Consider the following 7919-nt stretch of genomic DNA (forward strand, 5'->3'; position numbering starts at 1 on the left):
ATCCACGGCAACACCTGCATCCAATGCTTTTGTGACCTGATCGTAAAAGGCAATCAGGTTGGTCTGAAATGACCTGCCCCTAATGAAACCATGCTGGTTGCCCCTCAGCATTACCCCTGATGCCGGCCCATCAGAGATGTGCTCCTTGATGATCTTCTCAAAGAGTTTCCCCAGGATTGAGGTAAGACTGACGGGGATTATAGTTGCCCGGGTCCTCCCTCCTCCCTTTTTTAAAGATGGGGACCACATTGGCTATCTTCCAATCATCTGGCACCTGGCCTGAGCACCACGACCACTTGTAAAGCCATGCCAAGGGCCCTGCAATAACCCCTGCTAGCTCCCTCAACACCCTGGGGTGGAGAGCATCTGGACCTGCTGATTTGAACATGTCCAGCCCCTCCAGAAGCTCTCCAACCCGGTCCTCCTCAACCTTAGGTCTAGAGGCATTCCCCTCGAGTCCGTCTTGAATCACGGTGGGGGAGTCCCGGTCCCTGCCCAAGAAAACGGAGGTGAAGGATTTGTTAAAGATGTCTGCCTTCTCTTCTGGTGCAACCACCAGATCGCCCAGCGTATCTTGCAGGGGCCCCACATTTCCCAGCGCCTTCTTCATCCTCCATATATATTTGAAAAAGGACTTTTTATTATCCTTGATCTTGGACGCTAGTCCTAGCTCTATGTCTGCCTCTGCTATTACAGAGAGTTAAATCACACTCATTGCTGAATAATGATGGACTTTACCCTTGAGCTTTAACTGAACTGTTGTGAATTAGACTAGATAATTACACCTGTTTTCAAATGGATTATTTCTTTGTGTTGTCCTGAATACAGATGTGGTCCGAAAACATAGTTGTGCACTCTTTTGGTGGTTGTTATAGGAGTGGTGCTTTTCACAGTGCCCCACAGAGATAAACACTAAATTCACAGAATGAGATGATGCCCCAGATAGTTTGCAATCTCAATAGGAGAAGCAGATGAAGGTCATTGCTACTTAGGAGCAAGTCCATTAAGATGAGTGATATTAAACCCCCCCATGAGATCTCTTTTGATGAAAAACACAAACACAAATTAGACTGGTGTTGTCAATAGCAGCTAATTGCATTGTGGGAAGAACTAGGAGCTCCAACGTTGGCATTTTGGGGCTAGGTGCTGTACAAACATGAAACTGCAACATGGTCTTTGCCTCAGCGTTTTCCAGTAATTATGCCCAAATGCAGACAAAGCCAGAGTTTTAAAGGGACAGTCTGTTAGAGCCACGCTGGCTGAGACAAAGCTCTGATGGGCTGCAAAGCACTAAGGGACCTACCATGGCCTTTGTTGGAAGAGGGAAGGAAAACGGCAAACAGCCTGGTCTTCATGCTGAAAGCTGTTTAGTGCAGAACCAAACCAACACAATATGTTTTAGTTTGGATGCAATGACAACCACCTGGTGCCTGCGGGGAATGCTGAGAGCTCCTAATCCAGCGATGTTTGTCAGCCAACTGTACACAGGTCAAACCATGGCTGTTTTGCTTTCCTCACACTAACAAACCATCTGTTAGGGCAGAACTTGAGACTGTGTCACTCCGGCTACATACAGGTTGTAGTAATCCATGCTGCAAACACAAGAGACAGTACAGTTGCCAGCCAGCTGCATTCAGCAGCTTCTAGCACAGGCATGCCAAATGGATGGCAGCTCCAGAAACATGAGCTTCCAGCCACCAAATAGTAGCTCTGGCTATTCAGCTACAAGTGGCCACTAATATGTGGAGCATTTAAAGTCTGAAGGGATCCATCCAGTGTACTCAGGCCTAAAATACCATACTATAAAGCTGTTCCAGTGTTAGGAACTGTAGAATTGTCCATGCTTCCTCCACACTGAATTGGAGGGTATTCACTGCCTGCTGTGGTACCGTCCTTTCTAGCCCAGCACTCAAACATAGAGTCTCTTGTTCTGCCCCATATGTTCCTCCCTTTATCAGCCTAGCCAAAAACCCGTAACTAATCTGGAGCCAAGAGAGCAACCCCAGTATGAAAGATTTAAGAACTAGAGAAAATGAAGGCTCCTAACGATTTTTAGCTGTAACAGGGGAGGTGAAAACTTCTATGTGAATGAGATGGAAAAGCATGTGTAGAGGAGGAGGGATGAAGAGGTTTAGCATCATCAGGTGATTTGGACATAATCCTGGGAATCAGGAGTTCCTGTGAGCTAATCCTGGCTCTGCCACTGACTTTCTACCTGACTTTAAACATATCAATTAATATCTCTACCTTTCTTAAAATGGTGATCACAGTAACTTACTTGCCTTGTACAGCTGCTGCAAGGATTGAGTTAATGCTGATAAAGATGTTTTGAAAGGTCAAAGCACTACATACATGCCACATATTCTTGCTAATGATAATGAGGCATTTTTGTAGTAAAAATGAGCTGCAGTATCCATCAGCCACTAATTTGTATACAGGCTGACTGACCTTTAATTTGTACTCCTAAGTAAATTGATACAAAGCTTGGACAAGAGTAGGCAAGTCTCAAACAATTGTTGGTTTGTTTTTTTTTAATAACAAGAACTGGAGTTTAAAATAAAATAAATCCTCTTTGTACCAAAAGCAGTGTCTGCTGATGCTAGAGCATCCAGATTACAGTGCTTAATGATAACAGATTGAGAGCAGGTAGCTGCCTTGCATAATTCAATGCCTGAGTGAGCTTGGCTGAAAGGACTACTTGATAGAGGAGAGCAGAACCAATAATCTTGTATCATATTTCAGACTTCCACTGCTGCAATAATTTTTCACCCCTGAGTGACTGAAACCCATGCTCTTTTTCATTCATACTCCCCACATTAAAAGAGAGAGAGGCAATACCTTCCCAGGGAGAGGCTATCATTCTCTAAATGGGTGGTACAGGGAAGGTTCTGGGGTGCACTTGAACAAAGATGCAGAAACTCCCTGAAGCTGCCTTCTTTTTGCTGGCAGCTTGTGAAATCTCCTAATTTACTTGTCTTCTGACCAGTGCCGTCGCAAGGGCAGGGGTGAGCAGGGCAACCACCGAAGCAAAGGGGCAGCGAACAGGTGCTGTCCAGCCGGGGCGGGGTGTGGGATGGAGCCACAAGCAGCTCATATGGGTGGGAGGTGCATGGGGATACGGGGAAGGGCAGCTCCCACCACTGCGTGCACTCCCAGGCTGGGAGGGGGAGATCCATGCCTGGGGCAAAGGTGGGCTGCTGCTGCGGGCTTTGCCCCAGGCGCCAAACTTCCTTGCCACGGCACTGCTTCTGACTACCTTTGCTGGTCATTACAGAAAACTCTAGAGAGTATATCTGTATTCAGAAGGGGGGTCCCTGCAGCTCATGTAAGTCACAAAACAGCTCTTGAGAACTGTCAGTCCCTCATGAGATGTGGGGATCACTAGCAGCACTGACATGATTTTCAGTCACCCTTGCATGCTTAGTATCAAGGAGCGCTGATCCAAGATGGAGAATGTCTCCACTCCCATAGCGGGAACAAGTCTGAATAGGTTGCTGGTGTCCTGAAAAAAAAATGAAAAAAAATTTTAAAAAGTGTGTCACATTACAGCGATAAGAGGTCAAAGTGCACTTGAGAACACCTCAAAAGGTACAGCAGAAAATGTAATGACTCTATACAATGAGAGAAATTTGGTCTAAGTTAAAAGTCTGAGGCAGGCAGACAATTTTGCAAATGAAGTCTATTCAACCAGTGTGCCAGCACATATCTGAAGCTTGCTGTCTTTTTCTTTCATCTCGTACAAGTGAAGGACTAATCGTATGAACTGCAACCACCTGCTATTTCAGTGTTAACAAATGCTTTTCTGCAGTTTTCAGTGGTGCAGATTTTTCAATTGTAGAAGATGATGAATTTGGTGTAGCCAAGAAAATTATTTTTAGTATCTGCTCTTTGTTCTGCCTCTAATACTTCCTTCCTAAGGAAATAAAATCAACTCAGGAAGTAAAACACAGCAAGTATCAAATCATTAATGATGGCCAATGTCTACAGTAATAAGCAAGATTATTTTGCTTTAAAAAAAACACAAAACCTACAACGTTTATTAAAAACAATCTGAAGGTTGCACAGTTAAACACTCGAAGATCAGAAAATCTCCAAGTGAAGCCAATGCTTTTGTAAGATCCCATGAAATGCAGCTCAGACCTGGACCACAGAAGTCTTTCTGAGCTACTCGGAGCCAAAGGACAGGGTTCCTTTCATAGATGCTCACTGCTCAGGGATATAAGTACTGGCAGCAGTATCAGCTTCAAGCCAACATTATGCTCTGGATAACACGTGAATAACCACAGCATACTACTCCCACATTGAGTGTGTTGCTCCATACTACCTCTTCCCCCTCATTTTTGCATTGCCGTGGAGGGCTGGCAACACTGAAAACAAGGACAGTGCAGGCAAATATGTCAGTTGAAGTATAAGGCTTGAAATGAAGTGTGTGATATATTGAAATTAACAATGAATAGTCGTGAATTTGGATTGTGTATTATAATATTAATTATCTTAAGTGGGGAATGGCTCTGTATGGCTCCAAAAAGTAAAACGCTAGAACTGAGACTGAACCAAAAGAGGTTTAAACATACTTGAGCATCAGGATTCAACCAGAAACTGTTCAACTTGAATGGTCCCTCCTAAATGGTCTATTATATCTGTGGCAGGGCACTGGGTGTGCCTGCCACTTTAAGGGCCTGGAGCTGGCAGCCCCCAGGTGGCTGATGAGAGCAGCCATTTTGAGTCAGGGGCTGTCTATATAAACAGGGCAGGTTGCCTGCCTAGAGACCAGGCAACAACATCACCTGGCTGGAGGGTTGCAGATCTACATCTGGAAGCAAGGGAGGAGCTGTGGGGGTGGTTAGAAGGCTCCTGGTCCTGGGCATGACCTAAAACTGCACCCTGCTGGGAGTGGGTGGCCTGGTGGGGCTCTCAGTGGCATGGGAGCCCCCAGGAAATGCCAGGCCAGTTACCACCCCGGTGAAAGGCAGGTTGGGGCACCTTAACCCCTAGCCCCCACCACTGGGTAGGTAACCCCTGTGTTTGTGTGAAGGGCCCAGAGGGTAGGCCCCCAGGGGAGAGAGAAGGGCTAGAGACCCGACCTGAACAAGAGAGTACCCTTGCCTGGCCCATGCTGGGGCAGGACCAGGAAAGTCAAAAGGGCCAGGGGCCCACCGTGAGGGACGCCCAAGATCTGGGGTCCTGGGGTCCTGACTGGCCTGGAGGTGGGCCAGGGCTGGTAGCCAGAGGTCCCAGGGGGACCACACCCAAGAGGGGAAAATAGTTTTGTGGGGCTAGGTAGCCTGAATGAAAGTGGAGAGGCTGCCTGAATGGAGGGATCGTGGAGGGGTCCTGTTAGGAGGATTCTGGGGCCCAGTGTGGGGGCCGGTGATTATGTGAACATCAAGATGCCATCTGAGCGGCTTGGGCTGCAGTACAGGGGAGGAAAGGAGCCGCAGAGAGCGCTCCCTGGCATTGGGGCAGCAAAATGGGTAGCTTCCTGCTTAACTGTCATCAATTAACATCAAGGTGTGGTGGGCGAGAAGGTGGGTGGTTAGCCCAAGAACAGGTGGGCAGGCCACGGAGATCGGCCCTGAGCAGGCCCCCTGTTACAATATCCATGAGCAAAGAGGGGTGATTAGCCCTGTTAGCCTGAAGTCAAGCAGAAGATAGGGTAGATTCTACACCTTGTGGACTAACTACATCAGAGATGTATGTAGCATAAGCATTCATGAGTTCCAATTTACTTCATCAGGTGATATGAAAGAACATGCATAGAGCAGCATATAAAATGGAGGGTGTGATTTGGATACAAAAAGTAGGAAGGGAAGGAAGCGGGGAGGAGCAGCAATGCTAGAAGAGGCAAACAAGCAAGAAACCCATAGGGACAAATGGGTCACAAAAGGTAATCCAGGGAATGAGATAAGAATCCATAGTCCCTGTTTAAATCACACTTGACACAATCCAGTCTGTGGATGATTTTTTGTTCAGCAATGGAGTGTCTAGGGCAGTTGAATTGTTATTCATGTCGTTCTGGAGCTGATGTCAGATCGGTGTTCATTCATTCTTACATACAATGTAGGCAGCAGAGGGGTACTGTAAGCAGGTGAAGGCACATATGAAATTGGAAGAGGTGCAGGTAAATGAACCTCAGATGTTATCAGTGTTTTTGGTCCAGTGATGACATGGTCTGTATTAATGAGGGGACATAGCTGGAACCTGGGTCCATTGCAAGTCCTGATGCCTTGGTGAGAATGGAAGTTAAGTAGCCTTTTGCTTGAGAGACACCATTTGAAGTTGGATGGGGGTGTGGGGGGTGCTGTCCATAAGCCAGGACAGATTTGTCTCCTGTGACTACCTTGAGATGGTCTTTCCAAGAGGGATTAGAGGTCAGTAAAGATGTGTCTAAGGTGCTCAAGCTTGGGGCTGTAGGTGACAGCCAGAGGGATTCTATTGTCCTTGTCCTGGAGTTGACACTGTAGTAGGTCAGAGCAAGGTCTGCATCTGGCTTTGTTGATTTGCGTGACTACCATTTGGGATTGTGTTGTAATTGTAGAAATGCCTGCTCAGATTCTTAAATCGTATACATCCCAGTCAGCAGGATCAGAACAGGTACGGATGCAGTATTGCCAACTCTCATGATTTTTGGTGTTGTTCTTAAAGTCTACGCTTCAGGAATGTGAGAAACTTGGCTCTTTCTTATATATGTATATAAATATATATAAAGAAAAAACTATTGTTGTTTAAGAACAACATGAAAAATCATGAGTTGGCAATACTGGAGATGTAATGTAGAACTTGGATATAGGCAATGGATCTCATGGTGTGCTTAGGACAGAAGCTGGTGGCATGAAGGTAGCTGTGGTGGTTGGTTGGTTTCCAATACAACGTAGTGGCAATTGCAGTGGTGCACAGGCAGGGCTGCCTGCCTCCTTCTCTGCTACCTTAACAAGGCTATTGAAACAAGCTGTATTGATGCTAGTGGAACATTACAGCCAGTGAAATGCTAACATAAAATAAATCCAGATATCTCCTTGGAAAAGAGATAATAGCTCTTTGTCCCCACAGTACCTTTCCTCATGAGAAAGGATTACCTATGGGATGCTATTAGTGTTGGACTTGATAAGCCTTGATTTCTGAAGAGAAGCAAGAAGGTGGCAGTAGGAAGCTATTTTCTGCATATTAACTAGGCTACGTTGGACAACTTTCTGAACCAAGAAGAGCCTATTTTTTGTATAACCTTTCCTGCTCAAATTCTACAATGAGCATGCAATAGAGGCAAGAGGGCCAAATCTTTTAACTAGCATAATTCAACAAATAGCAGCAAGTTTGCACCAGCTGGGAATTGGGGCCTGACGGAGGAAAACATCTTGTTCTGGCCACGCTGCTAAAGTATCTATATCCCATATCTGATGAAGGGTAATTCTCGGCAGGAGATATCCTACAGAGATGGCTCAGAAGATGCAACAACCCTTTTGTAATTTTTGTAATTAGCAACTTTTGAGATGAGGAGTTTTTCTCCAATTTTCTTAATTGACTACAGGTTCTTTAAAAGGAAGAGATGTATTTGTGCTGTGAGAGTCCTGGCAAAAGACACGGGAACTAAAACAATTGAAGTGAATTCAAGGGTAATCCTGATGCTGCATTCTAACCCAGCTGGGCCCAAGTATTGCAGTGATAGTTTTAATAAACTAGGCAGAGGTATCTGAAAGATCAAGATTCAGTTCTTTGGAGAGCCAGAGAGTCAGGCTTCTACCTTTTCTCCATTTGTATAAACCAAAAGGGATATACCAAATATAGAGAGGCATGCCATAATGAGTATTAACAGAAATGTTAAACGAAACTCAAGTGTTGGGTTTAGCAAAAGAGATCAAAGTATGTTCTGGCTGAAGTGTGATACCATTGTTAATCATCTGAATCTGAACATACAATTTCAG

At 45.4% G+C, this 7919-nt stretch overlaps 1 protein-coding gene across 1 annotated transcript in view; it reads right to left on the bottom strand.

Annotated features, from left to right (window-relative positions):
* Nucleotides 1-2520: 2520 nt before the first annotated feature.
* The window catches only part of INIP (INTS3 and NABP interacting protein), a 29899-nt gene continuing 24500 nt past the window's right edge, over nt 2521-7919 (bottom strand). Inside the window, exon 6 of the transcript XR_324997.3 lies at nt 2521-3502. The gene's annotated coding sequence lies outside the window, so the exon portion shown is untranslated. The remainder of the gene's footprint in view (nt 3503-7919) is intronic.

This window comes from Alligator sinensis, unplaced genomic scaffold, assembly GCF_000455745.1.
Source record: "Alligator sinensis unplaced genomic scaffold, ASM45574v1 scaffold371_2, whole genome shotgun sequence".
NCBI classification, from domain to species: domain Eukaryota; kingdom Metazoa; phylum Chordata; order Crocodylia; family Alligatoridae; genus Alligator; species Alligator sinensis.